Source organism: Borostomias antarcticus (assembly GCF_949987555.1).
Source record: "Borostomias antarcticus genome assembly, contig: scaffold_41, whole genome shotgun sequence".
Lineage (NCBI taxonomy): Eukaryota > Metazoa > Chordata > Actinopteri > Stomiiformes > Stomiidae > Borostomias > Borostomias antarcticus.
Window position 1 is genome coordinate 401,026 of NW_028175687.1, and position 19,995 is coordinate 421,020.

Below are 19,995 nucleotides of genomic sequence, written 5' to 3' on the forward strand. Positions count from 1 at the left end.
GATTCAAAATGTAGCCGATTGAACCACATAATTTTTCATATCTGTACGGTTTTTGTCCGATTTCAAGGACATTTGACACATCATTTTTCAAATCTGTACGGTTTTTGTCAAATATCTCGGAAACGGAAGCTCGTACAGCAAATTTACCTTTGGGGAATGCTAACTGTAGAATTTGATGAGGAGTAGAATGAGCCCATCTGCGAGGCTCTACGACTTTCGATTCAAAACTTATAGCCGTTTGAACCACATAATTTTTCATATCTGTACGGTTTTTGTCAAATATCTCGGAAACGGAAGCTCGTACAGCAAATTTACCTTCGGGGAATGCTAACTGTAGAATTTGATGAGGAATCGAATGAGCCCATCTGCGAGGCTCTACGACTTTCGATTCAAAATGTAGCCGATTGAACCACATAATTTTTCATATCTGTACGGTTTTTGTCCGATTTCAAGGACATTTGACACATCATTTTTCAAATCTGTACGGTTTTTGTCAAATATCTCGGAAACGGAAGCTCGTACAGCAAATTTACCTTCGGGGAATGCTAACTGTAGAATTTGATGAGGAATCGAATGAGCCCATCTGCGAGGCTCTACGACTTTCGATTCAAAATGTAGCCGATTGAACCACATAATTTTTCATATCTGTACGGTTTTTGTCCGATTTCAAGGACATTTGACACATCATTTTTCAAATCTGTATGGTTTTTGTCAAATATCTCGGAAACGGAAGCTCGTACAGCAAATTTACCTTTGGGGAATGCTAACTGTAGAATTTGATGAGGAATCGAATGAGCCCATCTGCGAGGCTCTACGACTTTCGATTCAAAATGTAGCCGATTGAACCACATAATTTTTCATATCTGTACGGTTTTTGTCCGATTTCAAGGACATTTGACACATCATTTTTCAAATCTGTACGGTTTTTGTCAAATATCTCGGAAACGGAAGCTCGTACAGCAAATTTACCTTTGGGGAATGCTAACTGTAGAATTTGATGAGGAGTAGAATGAGCCCATCTGCGAGGCTCTACGACTTTCGATTCAAAACTTATAGCCGTTTGAACCACATAATTTTTCATATCTGTACGTTTTTTGTCAAATATCTCGGAAACGGAAGCTCGTACAGCAAATTTACCTTCGGGGAATGCTAACTGTAGAATTTGATGAGGAATCGAATGAGCCCATCTGCGAGGCTCTACGACTTTCGATTCAAAATGTAGCCGATTGAACCACATAATTTTTCATATCTGTACGGTTTTTGTCCGATTTCAAGGACATTTGACACATCATTTTTCAAATCTGTACGGTTTTTGTCAAATATCTCGGAAACGGAAGCTCGTACAGCAAATTTACCTTTGGGGAATGCTAACTGTAGAATTTGATGAGGAGTAGAATGAGCCCATCTGCGAGGCTCTACGACTTTCGATTCAAAATGTAGCCGATTGAACCACATAATTTTTCATATCTGTACGGTTTTTGTCCGATTTCAAGGACATTTGACACATCATTTTTCAAATCTGTACGGTTTTTGTCAAATATCTCGGAAACGGAAGCTCATACAGCAAATTTACCTTTGGGGAATGCTAACTGTAGAATTTGATGAGGAGTAGAATGAGCCCATCTGCGAGGCTCTACGACTTTCGATTCAAAACTTATAGCCGTTTGAACCACATAATTTTTCATATCTGTACGGTTTTTGTCAAATATCTCGGAAACGGAAGCTCTACAGCAAATTTACCTTCGGGGAATGCTAACTGTAGAATTTGATGAGGAATCGAATGAGCCCATCTGCGAGGCTCTACGACTTTCGATTCAAAATGTAGCCGATTGAACCACATAATTTTTCATATCTGTACGGTTTTTGTCCGATTTCAAGGACATTTGACACATCATTTTTCAAATCTGTACGGTTTTTGTCAAATATCTCGGAAACGGAAGCTCGTACAGCAAATTTACCTTTGGGGAATGCTAACAGTAGAATTTGATGAGGAGTAGAATGAGCCCATCTGCGAGGCTCTACGACTTTCGATTCAAAATGTAGCCGATTGAACCACATAATTTTTCATATCTGTACGGTTTTTGTCAAATATCTCGGAAACGGAAGCTCGTACAGCAAATTTACCTTTGGGGAATGCTCACTGTAGAATTTGATGAGGAGTAGAATGAGCCCATCTGCGAGGCTCTACGACTTTCGATTCAAAATGTAGCCGATTGAACCACATAATTTTTCATATCTGTACGGTTTTTGTCCGATTTCAAGGACATTTGACACATCATTTTTCAAATCTGTACGGTTTTTGTCAAATATCTCGGAAACGGAAGCTCGTACAGCAAATTTACCTTTGGGGAATGCTAACTGTAGAATTTGATGAGGAGTAGAATGAGCCCATCTGCGAGGCTCTACGACTTTCGATTCAAAACTTATAGCCGTTTGAACCACATAATTTTTCATATCTGTACGGTTTTTGTCAAATATCTCGGAAACGGAAGCTCTACAGCAAATTTACCTTCGGGGAATGCTAACTGTAGAATTTGATGAGGAATCGAATGAGCCCATCTGCGAGGCTCTACGACTTTCGATTCAAAATGTAGCCGATTGAACCACATAATTTTTCATATCTGTACGGTTTTTGTCAAATATCTCGGAAACGGAAGCTCGTACAGCAAATTTACCTTCGGGGAATGCTAACTGTAGAATTTGATGAGGAATCGAATGAGCCCATCTGCGAGGCTCTACGACTTTCGATTCAAAATGTAGCCGATTGAACCACATAATTTTTCATATCTGTACGGTTTTTGTCCGATTTCAAGGACATTTGACACATCATTTTTCAAATCTGTACGGTTTTTGTCAAATATCTCGGAAACGGAAGCTCGTACAGCAAATTTACCTTCGGGGAATGCTAACTGTAGAATTTGATGAGGAATCGAATGAGCCCATCTGCGAGGCTCTACGACTTTCGATTCAAAATGTAGCCGATTGAACCACATAATTTTTCATATCTGTACGGTTTTTGTCCGATTTCAAGGACATTTGACACATCATTTTTCAAATCTGTACGGTTTTTGTCAAATATCTCGGAAACGGAAGCTCGTACAGCAAATTTACCTTTGGGGAATGCTAACTGTAGAATTTGATGAGGAGTAGAATGAGCCCATCTGCGAGGCTCTAGGACTTTCGATTCAAAATGTAGCCGATTGAACCACATAATTTTTCATATCTGTACGGTTTTTGTCCGATTTCAAGGACATTTGACACATCATTTTTCAAATCTGTACGGTTTTTGTCAAATATCTCGGAAACGGAAGCTCGTACAGCAAATTTACCTTCGGGGAATGCTAACTGTAGAATTTGATGAGGAATCGAATGAGCCCATCTGCGAGGCTCTACGACTTTCGATTCAAAATGTAGCCGATTGAACCACATAATTTTTCATATCTGTACGGTTTTTGTCCGATTTCAAGGACATTTGACACATCATTTTTCAAATCTGTACGGTTTTTGTCAAATATCTCGGAAACGGAAGCTCGTACAGCAAATTTACCTTTGGGGAATGCTAACTGTAGAATTTGATGAGGAATCGAATGAGCCCATCTGCGAGGCTCTACGACTTTCGATTCAAAATGTAGCCGATTGAACCACATAATTTTTCATATCTGTACGGTTTTTGTCCGATTTCAAGGACATTTGACACATCATTTTTCAAATCTGTACGGTTTTTGTCAAATATCTCGGAAACGGAAGCTCGTACAGCAAATTTACCTTTGGGGAATGCTAACTGTAGAATTTGATGAGGAGTAGAATGAGCCCATCTGCGAGGCTCTACGACTTTCGATTCAAAACTTATAGCCGTTTGAACCACATAATTTTTCATATCTGTACGGTTTTTGTCAAATATCTCGGAAACGGAAGCTCGTACAGCAAATTTACCTTCGGGGAATGCTAACTGTAGAATTTGATGAGGAATCGAATGAGCCCATCTGCGAGGCTCTACGACTTTCGATTCAAAATGTAGCCGATTGAACCACATAATTTTTCATATCTGTACGGTTTTTGTCCGATTTCAAGGACATTTGACACATCATTTTTCAAATCTGTACGGTTTTTGTCAAATATCTCGGAAACGGAAGCTCGTACAGCAAATTTACCTTTGGGGAATGCTAACAGTAGAATTTGATGAGGAGTAGAATGAGCCCATCTGCGAGGCTCTACGACTTTCGATTCAAAATGTAGCCGATTGAACCACATAATTTTTCATATCTGTACGGTTTTTGTCAAATATCTCGGAAACGGAAGCTCGTACAGCAAATTTACCTTCGGGGAATGCTAACTGTAGAATTTGATGAGGAATCGAATAAGCCCATCTGCGAGGCTCTACGACTTTCGATTCAAAATGTAGCCGATTGAACCACATAATTTTTCATATCTGTACGGTTTTTGTCCGATTTCAAGGACATTTGACACATCATTTTTCAAATCTGTACGGTTTTTGTCAAATATCTCGGAAACGGAAGCTCGTACAGCAAATTTACCTTTGGGGAATGCTAACTGTAGAATTTGATGAGGAGTAGAATGAGCCCATCTGCGAGGCTCTACGACTTTCGATTCAAAATGTAGCCGATTGAACCACATAATTTTTCATATCTGTACGGTTTTTGTCCGATTTCAAGGACATTTGACACATCATTTTTCAAATCTGTACGGTTTTTGTCAAATATCTCGGAAACGGAAGCTCGTACAGCAAATTTACCTTTGGGGAATGCTAACTGTAGAATTTGATGAGGAGTAGAATGAGCCCATCTGCGAGGCTCTACGACTTTCGATTCAAAACTTATAGCCGTTTGAACCACATAATTTTTCATATCTGTACGGTTTTTGTCAAATATCTCGGAAACGGAAGCTCGTACAGCAAATTTACCTTCGGGGAATGCTAACTGTAGAATTTGATGAGGAATCGAATGAGCCCATCTGCGAGGCTCTACGACTTTCGATTCAAAATGTAGCCGATTGAACCACATAATTTTTCATATCTGTACGGTTTTTGTCCGATTTCAAGGACATTTGACACATCATTTTTCAAATCTGTACGGTTTTTGTCAAATATCTCGGAAACGGAAGCTCGTACAGCAAATTTACCTTTGGGGAATGCTAACTGTAGAATTTGATGAGGAGTAGAATGAGCCCATCTGCGAGGCTCTACGACTTTCGATTCAAAATGTAGCCGATTGAACCACATAATTTTTCATATCTGTACGGTTTTTGTCCGATTTCAAGGACATTTGACACATCATTTTTCAAATCTGTACGGTTTTTGTCAAATATCTCGGAAACGGAAGCTCGTACAGCAAATTTACCTTTGGGGAATGCTAACAGTAGAATTTGATGAGGAGTAGAATGAGCCCATCTGCGAGGCTCTACGACTTTCGATTCAAAATGTAGCCGATTGAACCACATAATTTTTCATATCTGTACGGTTTTTGTCAAATATCTCGGAAACGGAAGCTCGTACAGCAAATTTACCTTCGGGGAATGCTAACTGTAGAATTTGATGAGGAATCGAATGAGCCCATCTGCGAGGCTCTACGACTTTCGATTCAAAATGTAGCCGATTGAACCACATAATTTTTCATATCTGTACGGTTTTTGTCCGATTTCAAGGACATTTGACACATCATTTTTCAAATCTGTACGGTTTTTGTCAAATATCTCGGAAACGGAAGCTCGTACAGCAAATTTACCTTTGGGGAATGCTAACTGTAGAATTTGATGAGGAGTAGAATGAGCCCATCTGCGAGGCTCTACGACTTTCGATTCAAAATGTAGCCGATTGAACCACATAATTTTTCATATCTGTACGGTTTTTGTCCGATTTCAAGGACATTTGACACATCATTTTTCAAATCTGTACGGTTTTTGTCAAATATCTCGGAAACGGAAGCTCGTACAGCAAATTTACCTTTGGGGAATGCTAACTGTAGAATTTGATGAGGAGTAGAATGAGCCCATCTGCGAGGCTCTACGACTTTCGATTCAAAATGTAGCCGATTGAACCACATAATTTTTCATATCTGTACGGTTTTTGTCCGATTTCAAGGACATTTGACACATCATTTTTCAAATCTGTACGGTTTTTGTCAAATATCTCGGAAACGGAAGCTCGTACAGCAAATTTACCTTTGGGGAATGCTAACTGTAGAATTTGATGAGGAGTAGAATGAGCCCATCTGCGAGGCTCTACGACTTTCGATTCAAAACTTATAGCCGTTTGAACCACATAATTTTTCATATCTGTACGGTTTTTGTCAAATATCTCGGAAACGGAAGCTCGTACAGCAAATTTACCTTCGGGGAATGCTAACTGTAGAATTTGATGAGGAATCGAATGAGCCCATCTGCGAGGCTCTACGACTTTCGATTCAAAATGTAGCCGATTGAACCACATAATTTTTCATATCTGTACGGTTTTTGTCCGATTTCAAGGACATTTGACACATCATTTTTCAAATCTGTACGGTTTTTGTCAAATATCTCGGAAACGGAAGCTCGTACAGCAAATTTACCTTTGGGGAATGCTAACTGTAGAATTTGATGAGGAGTAGAATGAGCCCATCTGCGAGGCTCTACGACTTTCGATTCAAAACTTATAGCCGTTTGAACCACATAATTTTTCATATCTGTACGGTTTTTGTCAAATATCTCGGAAACGGAAGCTCGTACAGCAAATTTACCTTCGGGGAATGCTAACTGTAGAATTTGATGAGGAATCGAATGAGCCCATCTGCGAGGCTCTACGACTTTCGATTCAAAATGTAGCCGATTGAACCACATAATTTTTCATATCTGTACGGTTTTTGTCCGATTTCAAGGACATTTGACACATCATTTTTCAAATCTGTATGGTTTTTGTCAAATATCTCGGAAACGGAAGCTCGTACAGCAAATTTACCTTTGGGGAATGCTAACTGTAGAATTTGATGAGGAATCGAATGAGCCCATCTGCGAGGCTCTACGACTTTCGATTCAAAATGTAGCCGATTGAACCACATAATTTTTCATATCTGTACGGTTTTTGTCCGATTTCAAGGACATTTGACACATCATTTTTCAAATCTGTACGGTTTTTGTCAAATATCTCGGAAACGGAAGCTCGTACAGCAAATTTACCTTTGGGGAATGCTAACTGTAGAATTTGATGAGGAGTAGAATGAGCCCATCTGCGAGGCTCTACGACTTTCGATTCAAAACTTATAGCCGTTTGAACCACATAATTTTTCATATCTGTACGGTTTTTGTCAAATATCTCGGAAACGGAAGCTCGTACAGCAAATTTACCTTCGGGGAATGCTAACTGTAGAATTTGATGAGGAATCGAATGAGCCCATCTGCGAGGCTCTACGACTTTCGATTCAAAATGTAGCCGATTGAACCACATAATTTTTCATATCTGTACGGTTTTTGTCCGATTTCAAGGACATTTGACACATCATTTTTCAAATCTGTACGGTTTTTGTCAAATATCTCGGAAACGGAAGCTCGTACAGCAAATTTACCTTTGGGGAATGCTAACTGCAGAATTTGATGAGGAATCGAATGAGCCCATCTGCGAGGCTCTACGACTTTCGATTCAAAATGTAGCCGATTGAACCACATAATTTTTCATATCTGTACGGTTTTTGTCCGATTTCAAGGACATTTGACACATCATTTTTCAAATCTGTACGGTTTTTGTCAAATATCTCGGAAACGGAAGCTCGTACAGCAAATTTACCTTTGGGGAATGCTAACTGTAGAATTTGATGAGGAGTAGAATGAGCCCATCTGCGAGGCTCTACGACTTTCGATTCAAAATGTAGCCGATTGAACCACATAATTTTTCATATCTGTACGGTTTTTGTCCGATTTCAAGGACATTTGACACATCATTTTTCAAATCTGTACGGTTTTTGTCAAATATCTCGGAAACGGAAGCTCGTACAGCAAATTTACCTTTGGGGAATGCTAACTGTAGAATTTGATGAGGAGTAGAATGAGCCCATCTGCGAGGCTCTACGACTTTCGATTCAAAAGTTATAGCCGTTTGAACCACATAATTTTTCATATCTGTACGGTTTTTGTCAAATATCTCGGAAACGGAAGCTCTACAGCAAATTTACCTTCGGGGAATGCTAACTGTAGAATTTGATGAGGAATCGAATGAGCCCATCTGCGAGGCTCTACGACTTTCGATTCAAAATGTAGCCGATTGAACCACATAATTTTTCATATCTGTACGGTTTTTGTCCGATTTCAAGGACATTTGACACATCATTTTTCAAATCTGTACGGTTTTTGTCAAATATCTCGGAAACGGAAGCTCGTACAGCAAATTTACCTTTGGGGAATGCTAACAGTAGAATTTGATGAGGAGTAGAATGAGCCCATCTGCGAGGCTCTACGACTTTCGATTCAAAATGTAGCCGATTGAACCACATAAATTTTCATATCTGTACGGTTTTTGTCAAATATCTCGGAAACGGAAGCTCGTACAGCAAATTTACCTTCGGGGAATGCTAACTGTAGAATTTGATGAGGAATCGAATGAGCCCATCTGCGAGGCTCTACGACTTTCGATTCAAAATGTAGCCGATTGAACCACATAATTTTTCATATCTGTACGGTTTTTGTCCGATTTCAAGGACATTTGACACATCATTTTTCAAATCTGTACGGTTTTTGTCAAATATCTCGGAAACGGAAGCTCGTACAGCAAATTTACCTTCGGGGAATGCTAACTGTAGAATTTGATGAGGAATCGAATGAGCCCATCTGCGAGGCTCTACGACTTTCGATTCAAAATGTAGCCGATTGAACCACATAATTTTTCATATCTGTACGGTTTTTGTCCGATTTCAAGGACATTTGACACATCATTTTTCAAATCTGTACGGTTTTTGTCAAATATCTCGGAAACGGAAGCTCGTACAGCAAATTTATTTTTGGGGAATGCTAACTGTAGAATTTGATGAGGAGTAGAATGAGCCCATCTGCGAGGCTCTACGACTTTCGATTCAAAACTTATAGCCGTTTGAACCACATAATTTTTCATATCTGTACGGTTTTTGTCAAATATCTCGGAAACGGAAGCTCGTACAGCAAATTTACCTTCGGGGAATGCTAACTGTAGAATTTGATGAGGAATCGAATGAGCCCATCTGCGAGGCTCTACGACTTTCGATTCAAAATGTAGCCGATTGAACCACATAATTTTTCATATCTGTACGGTTTTTGTCCGATTTCAAGGACATTTGACACATCATTTTTCAAATCTGTACGGTTTTTGTCAAATATCTCGGAAACGGAAGCTCGTACAGCAAATTTACCTTTGGGGAATGCTAACTGTAGAATTTGATGAGGAGTAGAATGAGCCCATCTGCGAGGCTCTACGACTTTCGATTCAAAACTTATAGCCGTTTGAACCACATAATTTTTCATATCTGTACGGTTTTTGTCAAATATCTCGGAAACGGAAGCTCGTACAGCAAATTTACCTTCGGGGAATGCTAACTGTAGAATTTGATGAGGAGTAGAATGAGGCCATCTGCGAGGCTCTACGACTTTCGATTCAAAAGTTATAGCCGTTTGAACCACATAATTTTTCATATCTGTACGGTTTTTGTCCGATTTCAAGGACATTTGACACATCATTTTTCAAATCTGTACGGTTTTTGTCAAATATCTCGGAAACGGAAGCTCGTACAGCAAATTTACCTTTGGGGAATGCTAACTGTAGAATTTGATGAGGAGTAGAATGAGCCCATCTGCGAGGCTCTACGACTTTCGATTCAAAATGTAGCCGATTGAACCACATAATTTTTCATATCTGTACGGTTTTTGTCCGATTTCAAGGACATTTGACACATCATTTTTCAAATCTGTACGGTTTTTGTCAAATATCTCGGAAACGGAAGCTCGTACAGCAAATTTACCTTTGGGGAATGCTAACTGTAGAATTTGATGAGGAGTAGAATGAGCCCATCTGCGAGGCTCTACGACTTTCGATTCAAAAGTTATAGCCGTTTGAACCACATAATTTTTCATATCTGTACGGTTTTTGTCAAATATCTCGGAAACGGAAGCTCTACAGCAAATTTACCTTCGGGGAATGCTAACTGTAGAATTTGATGAGGAATCGAATGAGCCCATCTGCGAGGCTCTACGACTTTCGATTCAAAATGTAGCCGATTGAACCACATAATTTTTCATATCTGTACGGTTTTTGTCCGATTTCAAGGACATTTGACACATCATTTTTCAAATCTGTACGGTTTTTGTCAAATATCTCGGAAACGGAAGCTCGTACAGCAAATTTACCTTTGGGGAATGCTAACAGTAGAATTTGATGAGGAGTAGAATGAGCCCATCTGCGAGGCTCTACGACTTTCGATTCAAAATGTAGCCGATTGAACCACATAAATTTTCATATCTGTACGGTTTTTGTCAAATATCTCGGAAACGGAAGCTCGTACAGCAAATTTACCTTCGGGGAATGCTAACTGTAGAATTTGATGAGGAATCGAATGAGCCCATCTGCGAGGCTCTACGACTTTCGATTCAAAATGTAGCCGATTGAACCACATAATTTTTCATATCTGTACGGTTTTTGTCCGATTTCAAGGACATTTGACACATCATTTTTCAAATCTGTACGGTTTTTGTCAAATATCTCGGAAACGGAAGCTCGTACAGCAAATTTACCTTTGGGGAATGCTAACTGTAGAATTTGATGAGGAGTAGAATGAGCCCATCTGCGAGGCTCTACGACTTTCGATTCAAAATGTAGCCGATTGAACCACATAATTTTTCATATCTGTACGGTTTTTGTCCGATTTCAAGGACATTTGACACATCATTTTTCAAATCTGTACGGTTTTTGTCAAATATCTCGGAAACGGAAGCTCGTACAGCAAATTTACCTTTGGGGAATGCTAACTGTAGAATTTGATGAGGAGTAGAATGAGCCCATCTGCGAGGCTCTACGACTTTCGATTCAAAACTTATAGCCGTTTGAACCACATAATTTTTCATATCTGTACGGTTTTTGTCAAATATCTCGGAAACGGAAGCTCGTACAGCAAATTTACCTTCGGGGAATGCTAACTGTAGAATTTGATGAGGAATCGAATGAGCCCATCTGCGAGGCTCTACGACTTTCGATTCAAAATGTAGCCGATTGAACCACATAATTTTTCATATCTGTACGGTTTTTGTCCGATTTCAAGGACATTTGACACATCATTTTTCAAATCTGTACGGTTTTTGTCAAATATCTCGGAAACGGAAGCTCGTACAGCAAATTTACCTTCGGGGAATGCTAACTGTAGAATTTGATGAGGAATCGAATGAGCCCATCTGCGAGGCTCTACGACTTTCGATTCAAAATGTAGCCGATTGAACCACATAATTTTTCATATCTGTACGGTTTTTGTCCGATTTCAAGGACATTTGACACATCATTTTTCAAATCTGTATGGTTTTTGTCAAATATCTCGGAAACGGAAGCTCGTACAGCAAATTTACCTTTGGGGAATGCTAACTGTAGAATTTGATGAGGAATCGAATGAGCCCATCTGCGAGGCTCTACGACTTTCGATTCAAAATGTAGCCGATTGAACCACATAATTTTTCATATCTGTACGGTTTTTGTCCGATTTCAAGGACATTTGACACATCATTTTTCAAATCTGTACGGTTTTTGTCAAATATCTCGGAAACGGAAGCTCGTACAGCAAATTTACCTTTGGGGAATGCTAACTGTAGAATTTGATGAGGAGTAGAATGAGCCCATCTGCGAGGCTCTACGACTTTCGATTCAAAACTTATAGCCGTTTGAACCACATAATTTTTCATATCTGTACGTTTTTTGTCAAATATCTCGGAAACGGAAGCTCGTACAGCAAATTTACCTTCGGGGAATGCTAACTGTAGAATTTGATGAGGAATCGAATGAGCCCATCTGCGAGGCTCTACGACTTTCGATTCAAAATGTAGCCGATTGAACCACATAATTTTTCATATCTGTACGGTTTTTGTCCGATTTCAAGGACATTTGACACATCATTTTTCAAATCTGTACGGTTTTTGTCAAATATCTCGGAAACGGAAGCTCGTACAGCAAATTTACCTTTGGGGAATGCTAACTGTAGAATTTGATGAGGAGTAGAATGAGCCCATCTGCGAGGCTCTACGACTTTCGATTCAAAATGTAGCCGATTGAACCACATAATTTTTCATATCTGTACGGTTTTTGTCCGATTTCAAGGACATTTGACACATCATTTTTCAAATCTGTACGGTTTTTGTCAAATATCTCGGAAACGGAAGCTCATACAGCAAATTTACCTTTGGGGAATGCTAACTGTAGAATTTGATGAGGAGTAGAATGAGCCCATCTGCGAGGCTCTACGACTTTCGATTCAAAACTTATAGCCGTTTGAACCACATAATTTTTCATATCTGTACGGTTTTTGTCAAATATCTCGGAAACGGAAGCTCTACAGCAAATTTACCTTCGGGGAATGCTAACTGTAGAATTTGATGAGGAATCGAATGAGCCCATCTGCGAGGCTCTACGACTTTCGATTCAAAATGTAGCCGATTGAACCACATAATTTTTCATATCTGTACGGTTTTTGTCCGATTTCAAGGACATTTGACACATCATTTTTCAAATCTGTACGGTTTTTGTCAAATATCTCGGAAACGGAAGCTCGTACAGCAAATTTACCTTTGGGGAATGCTAACAGTAGAATTTGATGAGGAGTAGAATGAGCCCATCTGCGAGGCTCTACGACTTTCGATTCAAAATGTAGCCGATTGAACCACATAATTTTTCATATCTGTACGGTTTTTGTCAAATATCTCGGAAACGGAAGCTCGTACAGCAAATTTACCTTTGGGGAATGCTCACTGTAGAATTTGATGAGGAGTAGAATGAGCCCATCTGCGAGGCTCTACGACTTTCGATTCAAAATGTAGCCGATTGAACCACATAATTTTTCATATCTGTACGGTTTTTGTCCGATTTCAAGGACATTTGACACATCATTTTTCAAATCTGTACGGTTTTTGTCAAATATCTCGGAAACGGAAGCTCGTACAGCAAATTTACCTTTGGGGAATGCTAACTGTAGAATTTGATGAGGAGTAGAATGAGCCCATCTGCGAGGCTCTACGACTTTCGATTCAAAACTTATAGCCGTTTGAACCACATAATTTTTCATATCTGTACGGTTTTTGTCAAATATCTCGGAAACGGAAGCTCTACAGCAAATTTACCTTCGGGGAATGCTAACTGTAGAATTTGATGAGGAATCGAATGAGCCCATCTGCGAGGCTCTACGACTTTCGATTCAAAATGTAGCCGATTGAACCACATAATTTTTCATATCTGTACGGTTTTTGTCCGATTTCAAGGACATTTGACACATCATTTTTCAAATCTGTACGGTTTTTGTCAAATATCTCGGAAACGGAAGCTCGTACAGCAAATTTACCTTTGGGGAATGCTAACAGTAGAATTTGATGAGGAGTAGAATGAGCCCATCTGCGAGGCTCTACGACTTTCGATTCAAAATGTAGCCGATTGAACCACATAATTTTTCATATCTGTACGGTTTTTGTCAAATATCTCGGAAACGGAAGCTCGTACAGCAAATTTACCTTCGGGGAATGCTAACTGTAGAATTTGATGAGGAATCGAATGAGCCCATCTGCGAGGCTCTACGACTTTCGATTCAAAATGTAGCCGATTGAACCACATAATTTTTCATATCTGTACGGTTTTTGTCCGATTTCAAGGACATTTGACACATCATTTTTCAAATCTGTACGGTTTTTGTCAAATATCTCGGAAACGGAAGCTCGTACAGCAAATTTACCTTTGGGGAATGCTAACTGTAGAATTTGATGAGGAGTAGAATGAGCCCATCTGCGAGGCTCTACGACTTTCGATTCAAAATGTAGCCGATTGAACCACATAATTTTTCATATCTGTACGGTTTTTGTCCGATTTCAAGGACATTTGACACATCATTTTTCAAATCTGTACGGTTTTTGTCAAATATCTCGGAAACGGAAGCTCGTACAGCAAATTTACCTTCGGGGAATGCTAACTGTAGAATTTGATGAGGAATCGAATGAGCCCATCTGCGAGGCTCTACGACTTTCGATTCAAAATGTAGCCGATTGAACCACATAATTTTTCATATCTGTACGGTTTTTGTCCGATTTCAAGGACATTTGACACATCATTTTTCAAATCTGTACGGTTTTTGTCAAATATCTCGGAAACGGAAGCTCGTACAGCAAATTTACCTTTGGGGAATGCTAACTGTAGAATTTGATGAGGAATCGAATGAGCCCATCTGCGAGGCTCTACGACTTTCGATTCAAAATGTAGCCGATTGAACCACATAATTTTTCATATCTGTACGGTTTTTGTCCGATTTCAAGGACATTTGACACATCATTTTTCAAATCTGTACGGTTTTTGTCAAATATCTCGGAAACGGAAGCTCGTACAGCAAATTTACCTTTGGGGAATGCTAACTGTAGAATTTGATGAGGAGTAGAATGAGCCCATCTGCGAGGCTCTACGACTTTCGATTCAAAAGTTATAGCCGTTTGAACCACATAATTTTTCATATCTGTACGGTTTTTGTCAAATATCTCGGAAACGGAAGCTCTACAGCAAATTTACCTTCGGGGAATGCTAACTGTAGAATTTGATGAGGAATCGAATGAGCCCATCTGCGAGGCTCTACGACTTTCGATTCAAAATGTAGCCGATTGAACCACATAATTTTTCATATCTGTACGGTTTTTGTCCGATTTCAAGGACATTTGACACATCATTTTTCAAATCTGTACGGTTTTTGTCAAATATCTCGGAAACGGAAGCTCGTACAGCAAATTTACCTTTGGGGAATGCTAACAGTAGAATTTGATGAGGAGTAGAATGAGCCCATCTGCGAGGCTCTACGACTTTCGATTCAAAATGTAGCCGATTGAACCACATAATTTTTCATATCTGTACGGTTTTTGTCAAATATCTCGGAAACGGAAGCTCGTACAGCAAATTTACCTTCGGGGAATGCTAACTGTAGAATTTGATGAGGAATCGAATGAGCCCATCTGCGAGGCTCTACGACTTTCGATTCAAAATGTAGCCGATTGAACCACATAATTTTTCATATCTGTACGGTTTTTGTCCGATTTCAAGGACATTTGACACATCATTTTTCAAATCTGTACGGTTTTTGTCAAATATCTCGGAAACGGAAGCTCGTACAGCAGATTTACCTTTGGGGAATGCTAACTGTAGAATTTGATGAGGAGTAGAATGAGCCCATCTGCGAGGCTCTACGACTTTCGATTCAAAATGTAGCCGATTGAACCACATAATTTTTCATATCTGTACGGTTTTTGTCCGATTTCAAGGACATTTGACACATCATTTTTCAAATCTGTACGGTTTTTGTCAAATATCTCGGAAACGGAAGCTCGTACAGCAAATTTACCTTTGGGGAATGCTAACTGTAGAATTTGATGAGGAGTAGAATGAGCCCATCTGCGAGGCTCTACGACTTTCGATTCAAAACTTATAGCCGTTTGAAACACATAATTTTTCATATCTGTACGGTTTTTGTCAAATATCTCGGAAACGGAAGCTCGTACAGCAAATTTACCTTCGGGGAATGCTAACTGTAGAATTTGATGAGGAATCGAATGAGCCCATCTGCGAGGCTCTACGACTTTCGATTCAAAATGTAGCCGATTGAACCACATAATTTTTCATATCTGTACAGTTTTTGTCCGATTTCAAGGACATTTGACACATCATTTTTCAAATCTGTACGGTTTTTGTCAAATATCTCGGAAACGGAAGCTCGTACAGCAAATTTACCTTTGGGGAATGCTAACTGTAGAATTTGATGAGGAATCGAATGAGCCCATCTGCGAGGCTCTACGACTTTCGATTCAAAATGTAGCCGATTGAACCACATAATTTTTCATATCTGTACAGTTTTTGTCCGATTTCAAGGACATTTGACAGATCATTTTTCAAATCTGTACGGTTTTTGTCAAATATCTCGGAAACGGAAGCTCGTACAGCAAATTTACCTTCGGGGAATGCTAACTGTAGAATTTGATGAGGAATCGAATGAGCCCATCTGCGAGGCTCTACGACTTTCGATTCAAAATGTAGCCGATTGAACCACATCATTTTTCATATCTGTACGGTTTTTGTCAAATATCTCGGAAACGGAAGCTCGTACAGCAAATTTACCTTCGGGGAATGCTAACTGTAGAATTTGATGAGGAATCGAATGAGCCCATCTGCGAGGCTCTACGACTTTCGATTCAAAATGTAGCCGATTGAACCACATAATTTTTCATATCTGTACGGTTTTTGTCCGATTTCAAGGACATTTGACACATCATTTTTCAAATCTGTACGGTTTTTGTCAAATATCTCGGAAACAGAAGCTCGTACAGCAAATTTACCTTTGGGGAATGCTAACAGTAGAATTTGATGAGGAATCGAATGAGCCCATCTGCGAGGCTCTACGACTTTCGATTCAAAATGTAGCCGATTGAACCACATAATTTTTCATATCTGTACGGTTTTTGTCCGATTTCAAGGACATTTGACACATCATTTTTCAAATCTGTACGGTTTTTGTCAAATATCTCGGAAACGGAAGCTCGTACAGCAAATTTACCTTTGGGGAATGCTAACTGTAGAATTTGATGAGGAGTAGAATGAGCCCATCTGCGAGGCTCTACGACTTTCGATTCAAAACTTATAGCCGTTTGAACCACATCATTTTTCATATCTGTACGGTTTTTGTCCGATTTCAAGGACATTTGACACATCATTTTTCAAATCTGTACGGTTTTTGTCAAATATCTCGGAAACGGAAGCTCGTACAGCAAATTTACCTTTGGGGAATGCTAACTGTAGAATTTGATGAGGAGTAGAATGAGCCCATCTGCGAGGCTCTACGACTTTCGATTCAAAACTTATAGCCGTTTGAACCACATAATTTTTCATATCTGTACGGTTTTTGTCAAATATCTCGGAAACGGAAGCTCGTACAGCAAATTTACCTTCGGGGAATGCTAACTGTAGAATTTGATGAGGAATCGAATGAGCCCATCTGCGAGGCTCTACGACTTTCGATTCAAAATGTAGCCGATTGAACCACATAATTTTTCATATCTGTACGGTTTTTGTCCGATTTCAAGGACATTTGACACATCATTTTTCAAATCTGTACGGTTTTTGTCAAATATCTCGGAAACGGAAGCTCGTACAGCAAATTTACCTTTGGGGAATGCTAACAGTAGAATTTGATGAGGAATCGAATGAGCCCATCTGCGAGGCTCTACGACTTTCGATTCAAAATGTAGCCGATTGAACCACATAATTTTTCATATCTGTACGGTTTTTGTCCGATTTCAAGGACATTTGACACATCATTTTTCAAATCTGTACGGTTTTTGTCAAATATCTCGGAAACGGAAGCTCGTACAGCAAATTTACCTTTGGGGAATGCTAACTGTAGAATTTGATGAGGAGTAGAATGAGCCCATCTGCGAGGCTCTACGACTTTCGATTCAAAACTTATAGCCGTTTGAACCACATAATTTTTCATATCTGTACGGTTTTTGTCAAATATCTCGGAAACGGAAGCTCGTACAGCAAATTTACCTTCGGGGAATGCTAACTGTAGAATTTGATGAGGAATCGAATGAGCCCATCTGCGAGGCTCTACGACTTTCGATTCAAAATGTAGCCGATTGAACCACATAATTTTTCATATCTGTACGGTTTTTGTCCGATTTCAAGGACATTTGACACATCATTTTTCAAATCTGTACGGTTTTTGTCAAATATCTCGGAAACGGAAGCTCGTACAGCAAATTTACCTTTGGGGAATGCTAACAGTAGAATTTGATGAGGAATCGAATGACCCCATCTGCGAGGCTCTACGACTTTCGATTCAAAATGTAGCCGATTGAACCACATAATTTTTCATATCTGTACGGTTTTTGTCCGATTTCAAGGACATTTGACACATCATTTTTCAAATCTGTACGGTTTTTGTCAAATATCTCGGAAACGGAAGCTCGTACAGCAAATTTACCTTTGGGGAATGCTAACTGTAGAATTTGATGAGGAGTAGAATGAGCCGATCTGCGAGGCTCTACGACTTTCGATTCAAAACTTATAGCCGTTTGAACCACATAATTTTTCATATCTGTACGGTTTTTGTCAAATATCTCGGAAACGGAAGCTCGTACAGCAAATTTACCTTCGGGGAATGCTAACTGTAGAATTTGATGAGGAATCGAATGAGCCCATCTGCGAGGCTCTACGACTTTCGATTCAAAATGTAGCCGATTGAACCACATAATTTTTCATATCTGTACGGTTTTTGTCCGATTTCAAGGACATTTGACACATCATTTTTCAAATCTGTACGGTTTTTGTCAAATATCTCGGAAACGGAAGCTCGTACAGCAAATTTACCTTTGGGGAATGCTAACTGTAGAATTTGATGAGGAGTAGAATGAGCCCATCTGCGAGGCTCTACGACTTTCGATTCAAAACTTATAGCCGTTTGAACCACATAATTTTTCATATCTGTACGGTTTTTGTCAAATATCTCGGAAACGGAAGCTCGTACAGCAAATTTACCTTCGGGGAATGCTAACTGTAGAATTTGATGAGGAATCGAATGAGCCCATCTGCGAGGCTCTACGACTTTCGATTCAAAATGTAGCCGATTGAACCACATAATTTTTCATATCTGTACGGTTTTTGTCCGATTTCAAGGACATTTGACACATCATTTTTCAAATCTGTACGGTTTTTGTCAAATATCTCGGAAACGGAAGCTCGTACAGCAAATTTACCTTTGGGGAATGCTAACTGTAGAATTTGATGAGGAATCGAATGAGCCCATCTGCGAGGCTCTACGACTTTCGATTCAAAATGTAGCCGATTGAACCACATAATTTTTCATATCTGTACGGTTTTTGTCCGATTTCAAGGACATTTGACACATCATTTTTCAAATCTGTACGGTTTTTGTCAAATATCTCGGAAACGGAAGCTCGTACAGCAAATTTACCTTTGGGGAATGCTAACTGTAGAATTTGATGAGGAGTAGAATGAGCCCATCTGCGAGGCTCTACGACTTTCGATTCAAAACTTATAGCCGTTTGAACCACATAATTTTTCATATCTGTACGGTTTTTGTCAAATATCTCGGAAACGGAAGCTCGTACAGCAAATTTACCTTCGGGGAATGCTAACTGTAGAATTTGATGAGGAATCGAATGAGCCCATCTGCGAGGCTCTACGACTTTCGATTCAAAATGTAGCCGATTGAACCACATAATTTTTCATATCTGTACGGTTTTTGTCCGATTTCAAGGACATTTGACACATCATTTTTCAAATCTGTACGGTTTTTGTCAAATATCTCGGAAACGGAAGCTCGTACAGCAAATTTACCTTTGGGGAATGCTAACAGTAGAATTTGATGAGGAATCGAATGAGCTCATCTGCGAGGCTCTACGACTTTCGATTCAAAATGTAGCCGATTGAACCACATAATTTTTCATATCTGTACGGTTTTTGTCCGATTTCAAGGACATTTGACACATCATTTTTCAAATCTGTACGGTTTTTGTCAAATATCTCGGAAACGGAAGCTCGTACAGCAAATTTACCTTTGGGGAATGCTAACTGTAGAATTTGATGAGGAGTAGAATGAGCCCATCTGCGAGGCTCTACGACTTTCGATTCAAAACTTATAGCCGTTTGAACCACATAATTTTTCATATCTGTACGGTTTTTGTCAAATATCTCGGAAACGGAAGCTCGTACAGCAAATTTGCCTTCGGGGAATGCTAACTGTAGAATTTGATGAGGAATCG